Genomic DNA, 19,669 nt, shown 5'->3' with positions numbered 1-19,669 from the left:
TTTATTTGCTTTAATAATTTTAAATATATTCTGTTTTATACAAATTTAGCTAGTTTCCTGAACGTTCCTGGGAATGCAACAATAAAATGTTATTACTTATGCTGTATTGTATTTTTTTACGTCATAACGGAATTTTCTAAGTTTTTTGTGGAGGATAATTTAAAACTGCGGTGCTGATTAATTTGTTTATTGTAATTGATTGTCGGCTTAAACACAAGTGCCAATTAGGTGATACAAATTAAAATAATCAAACATTTGTGAATTAGTGTATTTAGTTAAGTAACTAACAGGTAAGTTATCTGTGACCAAGCTTTGTGGGAACGACGGATTTGTAAGCACCCTTTGATGTGAATATGAGTAGGAATCATAGCTCAAACCAACCTGTGGTTTGCCTGTTTGCTTTCCTTTCTGACATGGGCTTAAAATAATACAAAACCGCCAAATGTTTAACTTAGAAACTTATGAATTACAATTGGAAATTCGTAAAAATATCACATAAAAATATCATAATATTCACAGCTGGGGGTTTATTTTTGTGACCTTAAAATATTGGGTTTATTATAATACGCTAGCAAAACTAAAAAGTATAATGAAGACCTAGAGACCGAAAAGCCAATAGGTTGGCAGCCCTGCTTCTTTAACTTTATTACCGATCAGGTGATATGCATTGTTGCATTGTTGTTCACACGGTTTAGTGTTATTAGGAATCCATAAAAAATTAAGACAGGTTTTTAAAATCTTAAAAACTATGTATTCTAGAAGAATATATTACATTAATCATTCAGCCAAGAAAGGCTTGCATTTTATTTCCCACGTGAGATTCCAGTCCAGTTCAATGCTAAATAACTACTGGCGATATAAACAAATTTAACGATTAAATATACAATACCAATTCCTCAATAGATTTGCATTAATCGATCTTAAACATTGGTTGCGTTTTAGAGAAAAGTATTATTTAGAGTCTTATTCACAATAAATGTCGAATGATTGAAAACACCCTGTATTTATATTTTACGTAAAATCAAAGCCTGGAATAGCATGGATTAAAAATTTAATGCTTTGACAGTTTGAATGTGAAAAATCAATAAATTATTAGCCAGTAGATGGTTAATAGAAACATTATGAAATAGTTACAAGCGAAACAAATTGTTACAAAAATAACAGCTCAGCAGGCTAAACTGTAAAAGAAAATGTACATATTATTTTAAATATACTTAGTTCTACTAATATAACGGTTAGACAATGTCTCAAAAGATAATGGGTATATATATTGCCACTGGCACGACATGGTTCATTGGATACTTGTCGGGCACATTTGTTTAGGAATGTTGGCTGAACTGGAGATAAGGGAACATTCACTCACTGGGGAATGGTCTACATGCAAATTGTGCTGCTTGCCGTTCGGATCGTAGGAATGAGGAGGAAAATTGGTATGCGTTCTGACCTAAAACGACATCCCCCAAATACCCAATCGCACAAGTTTGGGTAAATGTAGGTAGATTGCCACAATTTTATCTTGCCACCATTTATTGTGAACAAATCTTCTTATAACATTCATTAATATAATTGGGTAACTAAATGACAAATTCTTTCTCTTAACGTTGATTAATAAAATACGCTTGCGGGAATCCTTATATATAATACGTGAAGGTGATTTCTACGAAACACTACTCCTCCGTTAATAATGGACGGATTTTCACAAACGACGTGTCAAAATAAAGTATTTTTTGTGTAGACGCCCCCTTTCACGAATTCCTGTAATAAAAACCCTCGGGCTTTGGCCCACAGGCCACCAAAGTTGGAGTTTCTCCCATAAGATTAACATGGGGGAATCTAAATATTTAATTGGAAACTTTGTCCCCACTAATTTGAGAGAACGGATGGGCATAGAAACTTGGTAGAGGTGTCCAAAGAATGATCTTGGTCTGTAGATGAGTTATCAAAAGAAAAACTTATCAAAATCCCTTAGGACTCTGCCCCAGAAGCCTTTAAAGATCCCTCCACAGAGTTGTTTACATTTTGGCCATGCGAATAATACTTTTTCATGTAATAGTTGTTCATTTTAAAATTGTATTTCAAACAACACACATTTATTGGGAGTTACTAAATCCTACCAAATAAGTATTTGCAATGTTATTTTCTGATTTTAAAACTGATTTTCTTCTTTATCAAGTCATGTTTTACAATATAGCGTCCCATTAAGAAATCAGTGGAAACCCTTTTATCACAGCAATTCTTAAATTATTTCTTATTGAACTATATTATATCTATTGTACGGGTTGAAGTCTGAATTTTTCACCACTTTTGCCTAAATTTTATCATATTATTCTACACATATCAAATATTTATGTAGACATATCTGCTCATATCGTGTATAATAAAATCCAATCATAGAAAATTTGTTTAAAATGGTATTCATTTTGACAAATTATTTGCACCTGCCTATATTACGAAATTTGGCGCACTGGTTTGGTAACATTGTTGAAAATAACACGACATTTTGGCTCTAAAAGATGGTACAAAGAGAAAATACTATTTAAGCAGCTACTGTCATGACAGAAAGGTCATATTCCTTTATAAGATACGTTTATTAACAATATGGAAACGTCAATATATACGCAACAGCCAATTTACAGTATTTTTGATTTTTGGAAATTTCCCATTGCTATGTCATTTGCATTATTTGTTGCCTATGAAGCCGCACGAACATATAAACGAGGAGGCCCCTAACAGTACAAGAATAAAAGCTAACTTCACTTCAAGTATTCCACTACACCTAACATTCCGTAGAGAGATTATATTGACAACTTTATGTTATTGATAAGGCTGAGACGACTAACTGACATTCCCCATGTCAAGAAATTCCAGCTTTAACAGTAACCCCACAATCAATAATTTCTCAAAACTATGCTAGAGGGTTCATTCACTGACACAAAAGTACGATATGAACTGACGCGACGTGACGAAGGAAAATCAAACTTACACTGTAACGGATATACCTTCCTTTGAAGTCAGAATATTGTTACAAGTCAGGAGCCCCACGCAACATTAGCCAGAAGAAAGCGTTGTTTGTCAACATGGGATTCTCCGAACGCACCAGTGATAGAAAATAGACCCATGTCAACGGACTACCTCAATAGGTCACCAGAACATTCTACAGTTCTACGGTGTAAACACCTTTGTCTAGACTACTAGGGGTCTCCAGAATGTTCCACCGCAAACTTATATAAGGTGCCGTCTTCCGGCACACGGCAGTTGAGTCTTGGAAGTCGAGTCCGAGGATCATCGCAGCGACCGTCCGCCGGTGTGAGTGGACCATAGTGACAGTGACACTGACAGTGACAGTGTAGTGACGGTGTAGTGAGAGTGTAGTGTCAGTGTAGTGACAGAGTAGTGATAAATCCTGTAAAGGCTGGCTGTAAGTAGGAGCATTGTAAATTAGAATAGGCATTAGCTAGGTCTAGGTAGGGTTAGTTAGGTGTTAGGTAATTGTAATATTTGTAAATAGAGAATAATTAGTGTAAATAAATAGCTATTATAAAATCGCCAAGTTTTTATTGTAAAGAACCTGTAAAGCCCGCAACAATATGTCTTCCCAAAATTTTTTTTCTTTTGAAATAAAATCATATTACACTGATGAAATCACGGAAGTGTTTAACTACAAAAGATCCACCAATACGATTTTAAATACTATTTAAAGGTTCTTCCAAAGGAAGAGATACCATATAACAATAATAATAATATAATAATATAATAATATAATAATATAACAATAATATAATAATAATAACTCCGATGACGTCCGATATGGGGAATATTTTATTCATTGAATGATCAACCAAATTTGGCAACTAACGCAATTTATATCATTATTGTTTTTACACTTATTACTCTTAAAAAATGCTAAATGCTCAAAATATGTATATTTCACCGAATTTACCACAGTTAGATGAATTAACGTAAGCCTTGAGAGTAACCGTCGATTTCGACGGGTTTCGCCTAGTATTTAATAATCCTTGGTTTAATTGACTACCTAAATGTATAAACATATGTTCTCAATCAAATTAAATTTTTCTCTATAGTTAACATGTGTTGTATTTAAAAAAAGTAAATACAAGAGTTCATGTTATCGTTCAACCTTCCCTCTCACAAATAAATTAATTTTAGATTTTCAATATGTATCCGGCCGTAAGTTTGTCCGAAGGATTGTTGGCTGTGATAGCTTTTTTACTAGCCATAGCTACATACTTCCTTTATATCGTTGCATGCAACTCAATATATTCATCGCAATATATTACATCGCCATATATTTGTGAAGATTGTGTTGCTAAGATGCAGGAAGTAACTAAAGAACTTCAAACAAAGAATGAAGAAGAAAGCAAGAAGGAACTAGCGTCTGAGCTGCTGGACGTGTCTGGACAGGGAGGGGACACCAAGAAACTGGACTAGATCTATGAAGACGTTATAAATTTACTGTTTATAAATAACTTTGCTGTGTCTATTTAAAATTTATTATTAAAAATTTAAAGTGAATATCAATATTGTATGACTAATTTGAAACATCCCCGGTGTGGTAAGTTTATGGCTTGTTGTTGTTGGCTTGTTGTTGTGTTTATGGCTTGTCAAAGATATTTAAGATGTTTTTCTCTTCATGAAATACAATATCTCAACAATAAGAATTCTATTCTAGGAAGGTCACTTTCCCATCAGTCACCCTCTCAGTAACGGAAGCGTTTCCTCCCCAAACAAAGCTATTGCCCTTTGCAATCCACTCCCCACTGGGCACCAAAGTCATCCTCCTCTCTTACCCACGGGTCAGGTATTTTTTTGGGGCGAGTGGTATTCTTGGAGGGAAAACTAGTTGGTGTGCGAACTGAAGCCTTAATGAAGCGTAAAAGGGTTCGACCCCGGTTAGGGCCAGGGCTCGCCAGTTCTCCGTTTCCCGGCCAAAACTGTAATATCATTTTGCGCTCCCCAGCGTTTGATTTATTTCTAGAGTTTGCTACCAACGATCCATGTGCATTTAAAATCCTAAAGTTAACGAAAAGTAAACTAATGCAGTATGCTTGTTTGTCAATATTTTTATCAAATTTGGCTTAGCGTTCCTTTACTCTAATACGACCAATATTTGCTTGTATGTATGTATGTATGTTTGCACAAAGATCTCGAAAACGGCCCCGACGATTTTCTTCAAATGTTGTAAGTAGCTTATTTCTGGCTTAAAAACGAGTTTACTGCAGTTAGAACTGCCAACAAAGATCTAATTACGTAGAAAAATGAAACTGAAAGTCACATTTTTTTTAACATTAGTTTTATGGTTTCCTAAGTAACCATGTTGGTAGAGCTGAATAACAAGGAAAAAGTAAACAAAAGACTTGTAAGCTGTAACATGTGTTCATAAAAAGCGATCTACCCACAGTATACTAGCAATTTACAAACAGTACAAAAGGGAAAACATCAGTTGTTACTATTGAGCAAAGATTTTACTGAAGATTACTCGATACATTGTATAAGGTTAGCATTGCGGAGTGTGAAAAGCGACTGCGGCAGTTGGATTATGTATCAAAAATACTAAAATAGGAAGGGAGAGGAACAGGTCCGTGACGTAGGAAGTAGTGATGGAAGTAGTAAAGGCGAGCAGTTCAGAGTTCGGAAATTATTTATAACGATAACATTAAGGTATCCGCGACGTAGGAAGTGGTGAAGGAATAGATAAATGTAGGCAGTGTGGAGTGTGGAAACTGTTTATGACGTTTAGATTAAGGTATCTGCAATCCAAAAGTGCCCTTGGAAGGGAGGGAAACAGGTCCGTGACGTAGTAAGTGGTGAAGGAAGTAGTAAAGGTGAGCAGTCCGGAGTTTGCGAACTGTTTATGACTATTAGACTAAGCACAGAGAAGGCTGCCTTCCTCATGAGGTCAGGGCTTGTGTTGGACTTAGTGTCACGGTTCTGCCTCGGAAGTAGTCCCTTTCCAATCGGTAGATGTTGTTCGGACATCGCCATCTTCTCAGCACTCTCAGAATCTCTGGCCACCAGGCGGAGTCAAAAGCTCCAGATATGTCAAGGAACAATCCTACTGCATATTTTTCTTCCGCCTCTTCAACTTCTCTTCTCATATCCAGAAGTGCGTCTACCGTTCCAATACTTTCCGTGAAACCATACTGTAGAGGATTTGCCCTATTTTCCCTATACATCCATTCTTTCATCCTTTTCACTATTAATCTTTCGCCTATCTTTCCTAAGACAGGTTAACTGGCCTGTACGATTTAACCTTTTTTAGGCCCTTTTCCTCGCTCTTTAGAAAAACTTTGACGATTCCTTTTTTCCACACATCAGGATACCTGCCATCTCTCAAGATCTTGTTGTACAGGTTCAACAACGTCAACCTTGATCCTTCCAAACATTCTCTTAACTACTTGCGTTCTTTATTCCATCCACTCCCGGGGCTTTCCTATCCTTCAGCAGTGCAATGCATGCAGTTAGCTCTCCTTCCGTGAAATCTTCCTCATCTGTTCCTGTGCTTTCATCAGCCATCCTACTTCTGATTCTTGCATGTTCATCTGTATCATCTTCTTCCCTATCGTCTGGCAGCAATCCTTGTATCATTCTCTCCAGGGTCTCTTGCACTGTCTCCGTCATTGTACCGTCTTCTTTTTCCAGGCTAACCAGCACAGTATCCTTTATCAGCTTCTCTGCAGAAATCTTATAAACCTTTCCCCATGGGTCACCCTCTTCCTCCGCAATTAACGTTTCCCACATCTTCTTTTGCTTCCTGATTCCCCATATGTAATCTGTCATTGACCTAACAAACGCTCTCCTGTCCACTCCACTCCCTGTCCTCCAGATCCTACTTTTCCTTCTCATAGTTACTCGCAATTCATCCAGCTCTGTTCACCAGTATACCTTTTTCTTACCTACTTTTGCTTTTGGGAACTGTTCCTCCATCAGTTTGCACGTCATTTCTGTAATCCATTCTGCATGAACTTCTGCTGTAGCCGTTTCAACTTCCATTTCCTGAATGCTTCTATGTAGAGCCTCGTCAAATTTCACCCAATTTACCTTCCTTAAGCAGTATGATCCTTGCCTTTGTTCATTCTGGATTATCCGATTACTTTGATCTCCTCGCAATTTCATTTTAATTAGCCTATGATCACTTAATGTCTCTTCATGAACTAACCAGTCCTCCATTTTTCCTAAAAGATCCCTAGTCGCCAATGTCACGTCAATGTTTGATTTTCCTCCCTGTGTATTTTCAAACGTCGTCCACCTACTGAATTGATTAAAAACCTGCAGATCCCAAGCCAGTGCAACTCTTCTACCTTAGATCCTCTCTCGTCCGTTGATCCACTGAGCCATAACCTTGACCTTGCATTCAAATCCCCACCACACAACACTCCTTTTTTTCCTTTCTTTCTAATGATTTCAGCTACCCAAGTCATATGCCCGTCGAAGGGTTCCGATGGCCTACAGTACAAAATGATCACTTGTATCGCCTTTCCATCATATTCCAGCCTAACACTGACGCACGTTCCATTCGTTTCTCTGGTTTCCATGATAGCTCCGATCTTCTCATTAAACACAAGAATTACTCTCCAAATATCCTCCCTTCCGCTTCGATCATGAAAAACCCTACATCCTGAAATCTTTACCTTTATGCCCACGGTGTATGGCTCCTGGACCAGAAGAACTCAATCCTCCGTTAATAATGGACGGATTTTTACAAACGACGTGTCAAAATAAAGTATTTTTTGTGTAGACGCCACCTTACACCAATTTCTGCAATAAGGGCTTTGCCCCACAGGCCACCAAAATCTCAATTTATTTCTTATGAAGAAAAGATTATGTTTACTTAAACAGACGAATAATATGTAATAATTACAGCTGTCCGTTGGTAGTAAACACATGATACAAACAAGAGCGTTCGTTTTCAGTTTGGATAACTGGAGTGGAGTGAGCGTTCGTTTTTAGAAGGAGTTCAGTTCGTTTATAGTTTCCATAACAGGTGTGGAGTAATTGATTATTTATCTTTGAGTTGACTCTTTTATAAGCCATCGAAAATTATTAATTCGTTTTGAAATAACGCCTGCAACATTTTGCAATTACTCGAATTCGAGCAATAGGGGCAGAATTTAGTTTATATTATGTGCTCGTTGATTAGTTTATGGTTTATGGTGTTGACCAGTTGTAAAGCTTTGACATCTATAATTTACCATAGATATTTTGTGTGTATTTTTTGTATCTACTGTTATAATATAGAAGGTACAACTTAAAAATAATTCAAACTATTGAAATTGGCCTACAATATGTTGTAGTGTTACTATCACATCCTTTATGATCTGTTTACTGAAAGAACACATTTATTTATTACCTTATATATTGTACATTAGTATTACATGTAAATATTTTGTTTGATAGTTTAATAGTTATTTTACTTAAAAACTGTAAGACAACCTTCTTGTAATGATTTCATCGATTAAACATAATTCAATTTAAATTATTCTATAACGCTTATCTATAAAACTTGTATGTTAATAAAGGAATTTGTGTTAAAGGTATTATTTAAAATAAATATTTGTACAGCTTTATAGTCAAATTTATGAAAAGTCATCTATCATGGAATATAAGGTAAATACGATATATTTTTGATTCAAACAAATTATTAAACTCAACGTACAATAATTTAACAAGAGATACCGGACTGCACTCACCAATAATGAAAAACAAAAAGTTCGAGAGAATTGATTGCCATTGATTTAAGTTTTTTTCTATCTCGATTGGAATTTATTATCTTCTTTGTCGGTCCACGTTTTCATTGAAGTTTTTTTTTACAAAGTAAATATGATTAAAACCTTTGGGGGGGATTTGTTTACAGTACAAAAATACATATTTTAAATTCAATTTTGTAGATTTTCCCCAAACAGTAAGTTTAAAACGTCTTCCTAGTCACACACTTGAAATAATTAAACCAAAAATTCATAACAATATGTAAACATGAGTACGGGAATAGTGTCAATTACCTTTGTATGATTACGTATTGGTAAGTGTCTAAAAATACTTATATATTGGATACCTACTTATGTTTACTGTTGAAGGCAGTAGTTATAAAACCTCTTTTACTTGCAAGAGCACATAGCAACAGCAGTGTAGTATGCAGTATGTGAAGTAGTGATAGATCATAAACTCCACTACATTTCTTATTCAAGTGAGAACTATTTTCTACACGTACAGATGTAGATTGCCGGGCTGTCATGAACACTTGTGATGTACTAGATATGCTGCAAATCTGATAGTGAGAAACACAAGAACGTGATCTGAAAATATAATCCATTTATCTGTGAATACGCTGAGAAATAAACGGAGAAACAGTAGGACAAGCTTTGTTGTGATTTTGAATAGAGTAAGCGTAAGGGAAAATTTAATATTCCTTAAAGATAATATTTATTCAATTATAACATCACTGTTTTCATGACTTTGTCTATTTTGTATGATAATATACTGCTAAAATATGTTTTAATTATGAATCCACCACTACCTCTTACCATGGAATGGTATGTGGCGTCTTCTAACGGTCAACGGAAATGAAGTATCGATACAGTATACGCACAGACTATTGAGTAAACATATAGTTTTTACCTACGACCGTTTTTTAAAGTAACCGTTTAAGTTCAGTACTCAGAAATGAACATTTTCTCATAACAGTATTGTCTACTTTTATATCAGCATAGTTTTTTCATAAAAACACGGGTAACGGGCCGCGAATGAGGTTCAAAGATTGAGAAAGAAGAAGTAAAATTGTAACGATTCAAACTTCAACTTATCAGCTGTTCAGCGCAATTTAATTGCTGATTGGTGCAATTAGTGTTTGGTACAATGTTTCGTTGCATCTTTGTCCAATAGTCAATGGTTGCATCAATGTCAGTGGCAATGAAAGGTTATAAGCGAAAACATAACCTCTCTTAGGAGTTATGAGTAGTGATTTTAAGTAATTAAACCACTGTCGTAGGTAAAGTAGTGTACGCAACTCGCGTAAATAGTTTTAACGACACTCGTAGAAGTGTTTAAGGCACTCGCCAAGGCTCGTATCGACCGTGTCGTTAATACTATTTTAAGCAATCGTTGCGTAAACTATTCTATAGACTGTCTAGGGTATAAGTATTTTAAATAAATAGTACATTAAGTTTTATCATTAGGAAGTAATATGAATACGAACAAGACGTAGAAACTATTCTATACACTGTAGCAAGCCTACCTCCCCCACGTAGGATACAGAAGGAAACTCTCTATGGTGCCCTCACCCTACTAAATTAACGTGTGCCTAACAAAATTATTATAAAGAAAACATAATGCACCACTCACCAATTCTACAACGTGTATTGAGTTATGTATAGTTTTAAAGATCTACCAAAAACATATTGTCAGAAGTGGGATTCGAACCCACGCCCACAGAAGTGGACTGCGACCTGAACGCAGCGCCTTAGACCGCTCGGCCATCCTGACTTGTAAACAGCGGCTATTCAGCTAAGTGTTTACTGATAGCATGTTATATCTCTGAATAACCAACTAGTCGCACTATCTTATCTGAAGGTGACGACACTATGTTTAGGTCGTGACTGTGTGGGATGGGGTCAATAGCATTGTTGCTTCAACAAATTAGAAATTACAAAGAGGATGAATTCTCAAAGTACTTGGTAATGAAATATTTTTTTACTTGTCCAGCTTAGAAAAATTCTTCTTCAATTTTCTTCAAGAATTTTCTTCAAAATTCTTAAGTTATTTTGGCAACTGCTTATATAACGTATATATGTAACGTTACCATAATAAATATACCATACAAAACAAATTTGGTTGAATATTAAAAGTCATTCTTCGAACGTACTGTAACTTAAACAATTTGTAGGATTAGGGTGTGTTATTCATAGTTTAAGCAATATTCTTCAATTATACAGATGTTCAACAACAAGTATAAAAACAGCAAAGCAATAAACAAATCAGGTAAGAACAAAAAAAAATTGAGAAGCAAATTAGAAATATTTTTAATATGCCATCATTTGGTACAAAAAAAAAATAAGAAGCTGAAATGTTCAAGTTATATTTTCAAACACACCTGTTGGGGTTTAAGGGCTGCACTTTACTTTACGTCCTACACTCATTCGAATGAAAATATCGCTTATTCGATTGTTTCATTCGATATATCGTTTGATTAGTTAGGTAAGGTTAATATAACCTAACTAACCAAACGATATATCGAATGAAATAATCGATTAATCGATATATAGATCGATATTTTCATTTGAATGAGTGTACGACTTAAAGTGCAGCCATTGAGTGAACCTTATACTGTTCAATCTAGACGTATGTTCAATATTCGCTAAAATCGTAAATAATAATATACAGTGGTGTATAAAATCGTAAATAATAATATACAGTGGTGTATACGCCAATCTTTTAAATACAAACTACATGTATTTAAAAGATGAAAAGTAACTCAACTGAAATAAACTCCTTGATATATTTATGAAAACATAAAAAAAAAACAGAAATAAGACGAGCCAATTCAGATAAAGTGGAAGCGTAGGCGGTCTGTTTTGTCTGATGTGGTGGTCTAAAAATATTCTTCTGTTTGTTTTACTTTAACGCGTCACTTCTTTGGAATGTAATAACAGACTGAAAGCAAAAACAAACCACAATGCGCTTTAAAACGCCATTCTTTTTGTTTGGATTTATTTTATTTTATTTTACATGCAATGTTGTAAAATATAATCAAATTATCAAAACATTTACAGTTACGTGCAGTAAAAATATCAATTGAAGCCTATGAAATGTGTAAAAAATGTGGAAAAGAAGCAAGCTACGAGCTGAGAGAAATATATGTTTATTGGAAAGCCGATCAAGACATTTTGTCATGGAATGTTGCAATTGTGTTTTAGAAGCATGTATTTTACTGGTCTAGACTATTTTAGGGGGAAATATATACCTTTCTTACCTTTCTAGGTAATCATAGACAGCATCAGGTCACACATTTATCCTTCCGTTTTGTTGTTCAAATACCAACCATTCATTGAACGAATGAACTATAAAGGAGAGATAAACTTACTGTGTAAACAGTGAATGCACTATTCATTTAACATGAAATCTATACTATAATATTTAGTAACGTTTGCGCACAATGATTTTGAAAACGGCTCCTATGATTTCATCAAATTGTTAGAAATATCTTAGGTTTAGACTAAAAACAAAAATGCATTTTTAGTTAAAAACTAATACCCCCGCCGCAGCAAACCTGCAGACTAAGCGAATTTCCATTTGACTGATTGGATTTACACTGAAATGTCTACTTAAAAATATAACATTTATTCTTGATTTAAATAGAATTAGTTTAACAAGTACTTAGGTTTGCTGCATCAGGGAGGGTAAAACTTTTTTTTTTTAATGTGAATAGGTAGTTAGTGAGAAATAAAAACATTTTCCAAATTTGATCAAAATATGTTCACAAACAAGCAAACTACAACAGTTTACTTATTCTCCATAAGAATAACATGGAAATTTTAAATTTACAATTTTTTGGAATTTTCTCCGTAACTATTAGGCGCATAATAACGCTTCAATATACTAAATTATTTGTTTTTTTAAGCTCTACAAAATGGTTTGGAAAGAAATTGCTAAATTTTATGTTTTTTGGGTCAAAAATAGGAAAAACCTATTTTTACCCCATAAAACCCCCCGTAAACCCCCGTTCCCATGGTCCGATCATGCTGGATCGCGAACTCGTTCGAATAAACGTACGTTTACACGTTTGTACCAAATTTAATCCAAATCGGATCATTTTTGCTCGAGTTATCGTGCTGACGGACACATATATATATATAAAATATATAAATATATAAATATATAAATATATATATATATATATATATGAATTTGAACGGATGGTGTTTTTGGCCTCTAGGGACCTCAAAACGAAAAAAAAAATCGGTCCCGCGTCCAGGTCTTACCATGAGTACTACGGTAATAGCTTATTCCCTATATGGGAAATTCGCTAAAAATGAAATTTTAATATTTGTATTTACACTAGTCTTATGGGCTGTCTTTTAGCTATGGCAGTTTTACGAAAATGTAAACAAATTGATTGTAGCACATGCTTGTACAAATCATACAGTACAGTAGCAAATTAAATAAACGGTATCAGCATTCTGACACATACTTTCTCCCATAAGTTTGTCAACAACCTTTATCATGTGTAAGTGGTGAGAGTAAATATACGCAAATGGGATTTGTACAATTTTGTTCAGAATTTATAGGACTATTACATGCTAAATTTTTATCAAAATCGTTCGAGTCATTTTTGGGAAAATCCAACTTTTCTGTTATTTTATGGGGGTTTTATGGGAAAATGACATAGGTAATTACAATAACTTTTGAACCGTAATTTTTACAGAAATGGGATTTGTACCATTTTGTTCAGAATATAAAGGACTATAACATACTAAATGTTTATCAAAATCGTTCGAGCCATTTTTGGGAAAATCATATTTTTCCGTTATTTTATGGGGTTTTATGGGAAAATCCCCATTAAAAATAAAATTTCTAAAAAATAAAAAAAAACTATCAAAACTGTAAGGACTATAACATACTATGTTAAATCAAAACAGTATTTTTCTAAAATCCAATTTTTCGTTATTTAATGGAGTTTTTATGGGAAAATAACATATTTGACCATAACTTTTGAACCGTAATTTTTACAGATATGGAATTTGTACCATTTTATTCAGAATTTAAAGGGCTACAACAAACTAATTTTTTATCAAAATCGTTCGGGCCGTTTTTGAGAAAATCCGATTTTTCCGTTATTTTATGACACCTCAAGCAATGCTCAGTCCCCTGGTGCTTATATTTAACCTTTTAAATTAAATTATTTATTTAGTTGATCAATTTTAGTAAAGGCCCCATGTATACCAAGTGTAACATGTAGCTTAACAAAACAAATCTTACAATGTTACAATGTACAAATCTCCATCAAAGTTAATAAAATAAATTTGAAATTTCCTGCTTTGTATAGTAACAAGTAATTAAAATAAACATCAAACTGTGATGAAATGTACGATTCTTTGCCACGATGTAAGAAATTAACAACTTCAAGTAATATATCAAAGCTAAGACGAACTGTCAATCTAAAAGCACTTTCAGTATTCCACAGCATCGGTGCGATATTATTACTTCACTTAAAACTATTTAAGCAACTAAAAAACTATTTATTTTATTTAAAACTATTTATTTCACTCATTTAAGCAATATTTATTTTGTTGAACATGCCTGTTTCCCTTCTTATTTATGGTTAGTATATAGGGCGATCGTCATTGTTATTGTTTTTGCTATAGGTTGTTGTTGTTAATTACTATATTATTGTAATTTGTTTTAGTTGCCTATGTCTAAGTGTCAAACGTTATAGTTGTTATTTAATATTGGCCATATTGAATTGTACATAGCATTACCATTTTATTGACATAGATAAGTCTGTAAACAAATAGCACCACATCAAACAAAATGGAATGTCCGTTGAAATAAAATAAAATAAACATACAATGGCATAGTATATTTAAAGTCTCAATGTTTCATGAAAATTGATATGCTGATTTCATTTTGATCAAATAACTCGAAAAGATTCGCTTGATTAAAATTACGATTTTCTCTTTCTCAGTTTAACTTATAACTGGAGAATTGTTAAGTATGTAACACACATTATTTGCCAAATAAATCCTGACTCCAAGCTCTATTACTAATAGAAAACAAACACATCAAAATAAATTGAAGACATAAAACTGAATTTTAAATATAAAGTGAATAAATACCCCCGCTGCAGCAAACCTGCCGACTAAGCGAATTTACATTTGCCTGGTTTGATTTTCAATTAATATATTAAATTAACATTTATGTTTACCGAGTACCTAGGTTAGCTGCTACAGGGAAACTTATAAAGTGTGTTTTTATTAAAATATCAATTGCTTAGTGTTGAGCCATAAGCAAGCCAACTACAACATTTTACAGTATTCTCCATAAGAATAACATGGGAATTTTAAATTAAATTTTTTTTTGAATTTTCGCCGTAACCAATCACCGTACAAAAACACTTTAATATACTAAATTAATTGGTTTTTGAGCTCTTTAAAAAGGTCTGGAGGAAAATTTATAAATTTTGTGTTTTAAGGGTAAAAAAATGAGAAAACCCCATTTTTACCCATAAACCCCCCCGTAAAGCCCTGTTCCAATGGTCCGATCATGCTGGTTCACGAACTCATTCAAATGTATTGTGCCTTACACCTTCAAACCAAATTTTATCAAAATCGGAAAAAAATTACTCAAGTTATCGTATGGTTATACATATATAAAAATTTGAACGAATGGTGTTTTTGGCCTCTGGAGACATCAAAATTAAAAAGTAAATTTGTCCGGGCCTAGGTCTTACCATGAGACCCTTAGTAATAGCTACTCCCCTAAAGGGAAATTCGCTAAAAAGTAGTTCTTCATAAAATTTAGAGATCTTAAATTAAAAAGATCTATATAATCTTTCAAACACATATTGTTAAAAAACAAAACTACAAATTAAGCTCGATTTAGAGATTTTTTAAAGCTGAAATCTTTGTAGATTGAATCTAACAACATCCAATCGATGTTTAATAGGATGCGGTTTCAACCAAATCAGCCTCAGTCAGTGCTGGTTTGTTTGTTGTAGCCTATCTTGGTCTAGTTACTGTACAAGGTTTTATTGATCACTGGTCGTAATTAAATTGGCATAGATCCGTTTACAATTGATTAAGTAGGTCACTTGATTAAGTACGCCAAAAGTCACTTTTGATACAATCAATAAAATCAAAATTCAACTCGTACGTAATTAAAATAAAATAATTAAACTGATATTTCCCTACAATGTTTTTGCTCAGTTTCAAATATTATACAATAAGATCAGTTTTTTATAGTATTTTGTCTTTGGAGAATAAAAGCGAACCAAAATATTTTTTCAAAGACATTGAAAAACTCTAAGGAAGAATCTGCTTACACAAGTATGGAGTGAAATTCAGACTTAAAATATCCTTCGCTACAATATGTTTAAAGACTTATGTCGAAGATGGGTGATCACAATAAAAATTACAGCAAACATAGCTGTAAGCACTTTATGCAAACCCAATTAATTTATTTGTATTGTTTACTTGTTATCTGTTTTTACTTCCTGCAATCAACATTATGCTTAAGTGTATTAGGCATACATCAATGTATTTTGAAACCAATTAACAAGAACATTTAATAAATAGATACCTAGGCTATACCTAATAGTGCCTAATAGGGCTCGTGGGTTGCTAATTTTAATGATGAGTAATTTCATAACATAGAAGTATTTATTATTACAATGTAAGGACGGATTAGTTTTGATCAGTACGAAGATTATAATGTTTAACTGTACTATTATAGTTTTGCTCGTTAAAACCCTAGGGATTGGTTATTTTTCAAATAAAAGACCTGAAAAAAGATATATCTAATAACACTTGTAATAATATAATTACACTTATACTGTTGACTTACAAGACAGTAAATACATTTAAAAGTTGGTAAGTAGTGATCGATTTCGATTGGACACTCCAATCATCATCAGATCCAATAGGCATTATTACCCTTATTATTCTTCATTTGCCTATGGGGTCTGATGATGATTGGAGTGTCCAATCGAAATCGATCACCACTTATATATGCATTTACCGTCTTGTAAGTCAACAGTATAAGTGTAAATATATTATTACAAGTGTTATTAGACATATATGTATATTTCTGCTATTTTCAGGTTATTTAATAACACATACGATGCTGATCAAGAAGTTTTTCAAATAAAAGACTATCTAGCAGCCCATTTGTGGTACGCATAAAGTAATAATTTGAATCATTAAGTTACTTCATAATTAAATTATATAAATCAACACGAGAAGTAAACTTAGGAACCTCAGGTTAGTTTATACAAGATGTTGATTTAACTTGCTGTCATGTTTACATCAAAGGGTGTTGAGTAGGCACTATTTGATGTTTAAAACATGTTTGCTTATCAAGATATTACTGGTAATGATTAATATTATCTCTTTAACATAGTAGTATGATAATCCGAGAGCAAATATATTTATATGTATGCTTAAACGGAAAAAGGATTGATTGAATAATCAAAGATATCTCATTATACAATGTACTATCTTCAGTGTAAAAGGTTTTCACTGTTGGGTTTTTGACCATTGTATCATTTTATGGTTTAATTTTTACAGCGGGTTTATAATGGTGGAAGTATTACCCTTACAGTATTACTTATAATAAATTTCATGAAATTATTACTTATATATTTTCATTATACATTTAAAGCAAAATGTGTAGGCTAAAAGGTTAATAATAACTAGAAAAAGCTTCCTAGCTTATTCAACAGCAAACTAGCCTATTATGAAATTGTATACAATGGTTTTAAGATTGTATATTAGAGGTTTATTTTTAGGATTTAATAATTTACATTTTTTTATTAAATTACATTTTTTTTACAGAAACACAATGATTTGTACGTACTGACATCTTTTCTAAACCCTAGTTTTGTGGATGAACAGAGAGTGGATGAGCTCTCACATCAATTCAAGTGCAACATTTTCAGACCAATGTACAGCTTGGCAGCTCTCCAATAAGCTGTTGCATTCATCTCTGCCTTCACATTTCACTATGTCTACATATCGTCCATCTCCTTATCTCTTCAAACAATTAAAGCTAGCATGATTTAAAGAATTGAGTATTTGCTTATTTACGATAGTAAACGCAACCATTCCTAGTTTGTTGCCGATACTGATTTTTGTGCGATGAATTTAAAGAGCTTTAGATTTTACCGACGTATTTTCAATGCGTTTGTTTAAGTATTTTTGATTTGTGTGAGGTTGTCAATTGACGTATTACTTAGTTAGCCTACTCGTATTAGGAAAGGATACGTTTGAATTTTCGTCTGTTATGAATAGGAGTAGGTAAACGTTTCTTATCAAAGTGAATAATATACTACTAAATCAAAATCAAATCAAATCAAAATCTGCTTTATTTCCAAAAATGTTTACAATATATACATGTACAAAATACGAACAATAGTCCCGCATAGGCCGTAAAAGACCTGTGCGCGGGACGAGCTCTATTACAAATTAGAAATATTCTTAAAAAATTAAAACTAAATTAATCAAAATACTATTTACAACTAAGCTATGAGACAGCTACAGGAACAGTTAATGCTAAATAAAAGGTAGTCGAGTGAATGGAGTTGCAGTTACTGATATATGTACGCTAAATATTGTTTGTTGTACTTGTGTATAATTATTGTTAGGTATTGTATACTGAACCGATAAGTGTCTCAGACTGATCGAGCCCAATCTCCGACAGCCAACTGCTTACCGAACGTTTATAAACTGGAAGAGACACCTGTAGATCTCTAATCTCTGATGGTACATTCCTATACAAAAAATTCGCAATATAAAAAGCATTAGTAAGGTTTGCAGACTTGAAAACTCGGGGTACCTGCATACCTACATTTACAGCTCCTCTGGTGGAATAGTTATGTGTGATTGGCGTCACTATCAAATCTTGATTAGAGTAGGTATATACAAGTAAAGTTTTGATAAAAAGTTGACGCACCGAAAGTAATTGAGTGTTTTTGAATAATACATTTGTAGGGAATCGCCTGTTGAATTGAAAAGCTATTTTAATAATTAGTTTTTGTACTAAACATTAAGACATGGAGAATAAGCTGTTTTACAGGAAAGCAAGGTTTCAGTTCCCAGGTTTTTAGGTTCAACCCCAGCCCATTACTAAGATTTGTTATCCATGTTATACAGCGACCCTTTAATACCTAAAATCCTCTCCAGGCTACATCCTAGGGCGTGAAAAGTGCATAAATATATCATTTCACAGTGGGTAGAATAATGACGTTTATACTAGTATAATGTAAAAGTTATACTATACTTTTTAAGGGTAACAGTAAATTCTTTCAATTTGTTTGGTATCTTTCACTTCAATATTGTAATACTGGCTTACATAGAGCGTCTTAACCAAAGTTTCATTAGGTTATTTTATTATAAAAATAAAATAAATGTGATAAAATATTAAATTATTATGAATTGTCAGTAACAAATCTGTTTTAGTACAGATATCTTTAAGTGGAAGGAAGTTATACCACGTAATCTATCAACGTTAAGTCACTCCACCAAGCTAAAAGCATTTGCAGTCCACGGGTGTCTTGATTCATTGTTGTAAGCCCTGACTACTTCCATTTCAAATGTGGAACTGTAATGATGAAATTAATGGACGGTGAAAATGTATCAGCCTCATCTCAATAAATAGCTTGCTTGCCGTACAAAAAGTGTAGCAATAATCGGTGGTATGAAACTGTAAGGCGATTGATATAAGTGTGCCAGCTGTTTTATTCGAAAATTACAAGACATCAAAAAATGTTAAATAAATTGTAACTGCCTTGGATTTTTTATTTTAAAAATTTTGCTCAAGTTGAAAAAATAATTTCAGCAATTTTTTTTCCAATATGTCCACCAACTTAGATTTTTCTTATGAAAAACCGTATATTTTATGATTTTTAATAAAGTAAATGCCATTTTAAAACGTTTTTACATTT

General features: G+C 33.2%; 1 protein-coding gene and 1 non-coding gene across 2 annotated transcripts in view; both read right to left on the bottom strand.

Moving 5' to 3' along the window:
• The window catches only part of LOC128989220 (tyrosine-protein phosphatase non-receptor type 13-like), a 360,305-nt gene that overhangs the window by 120,835 nt on the left and 219,801 nt on the right, over positions 1-19,669 (bottom strand). The window lies entirely within an intron of this gene.
• Positions 10,414-10,497, bottom strand: Trnal-cag (transfer RNA leucine (anticodon CAG)). Its single transcript has one exon. It is a non-coding gene; the product is annotated as a tRNA-Leu (tRNA).

This window comes from Macrosteles quadrilineatus, unplaced genomic scaffold, assembly GCF_028750875.1.
Source record: "Macrosteles quadrilineatus isolate MER2022 unplaced genomic scaffold, UCM_ALF_1.0 Scaffold_3__2_contigs__length_128488019, whole genome shotgun sequence".
In the NCBI taxonomy this organism is placed as follows: domain Eukaryota; kingdom Metazoa; phylum Arthropoda; class Insecta; order Hemiptera; family Cicadellidae; genus Macrosteles; species Macrosteles quadrilineatus.
This window is presented reverse-complemented; position numbering and strand designations above follow the sequence as displayed.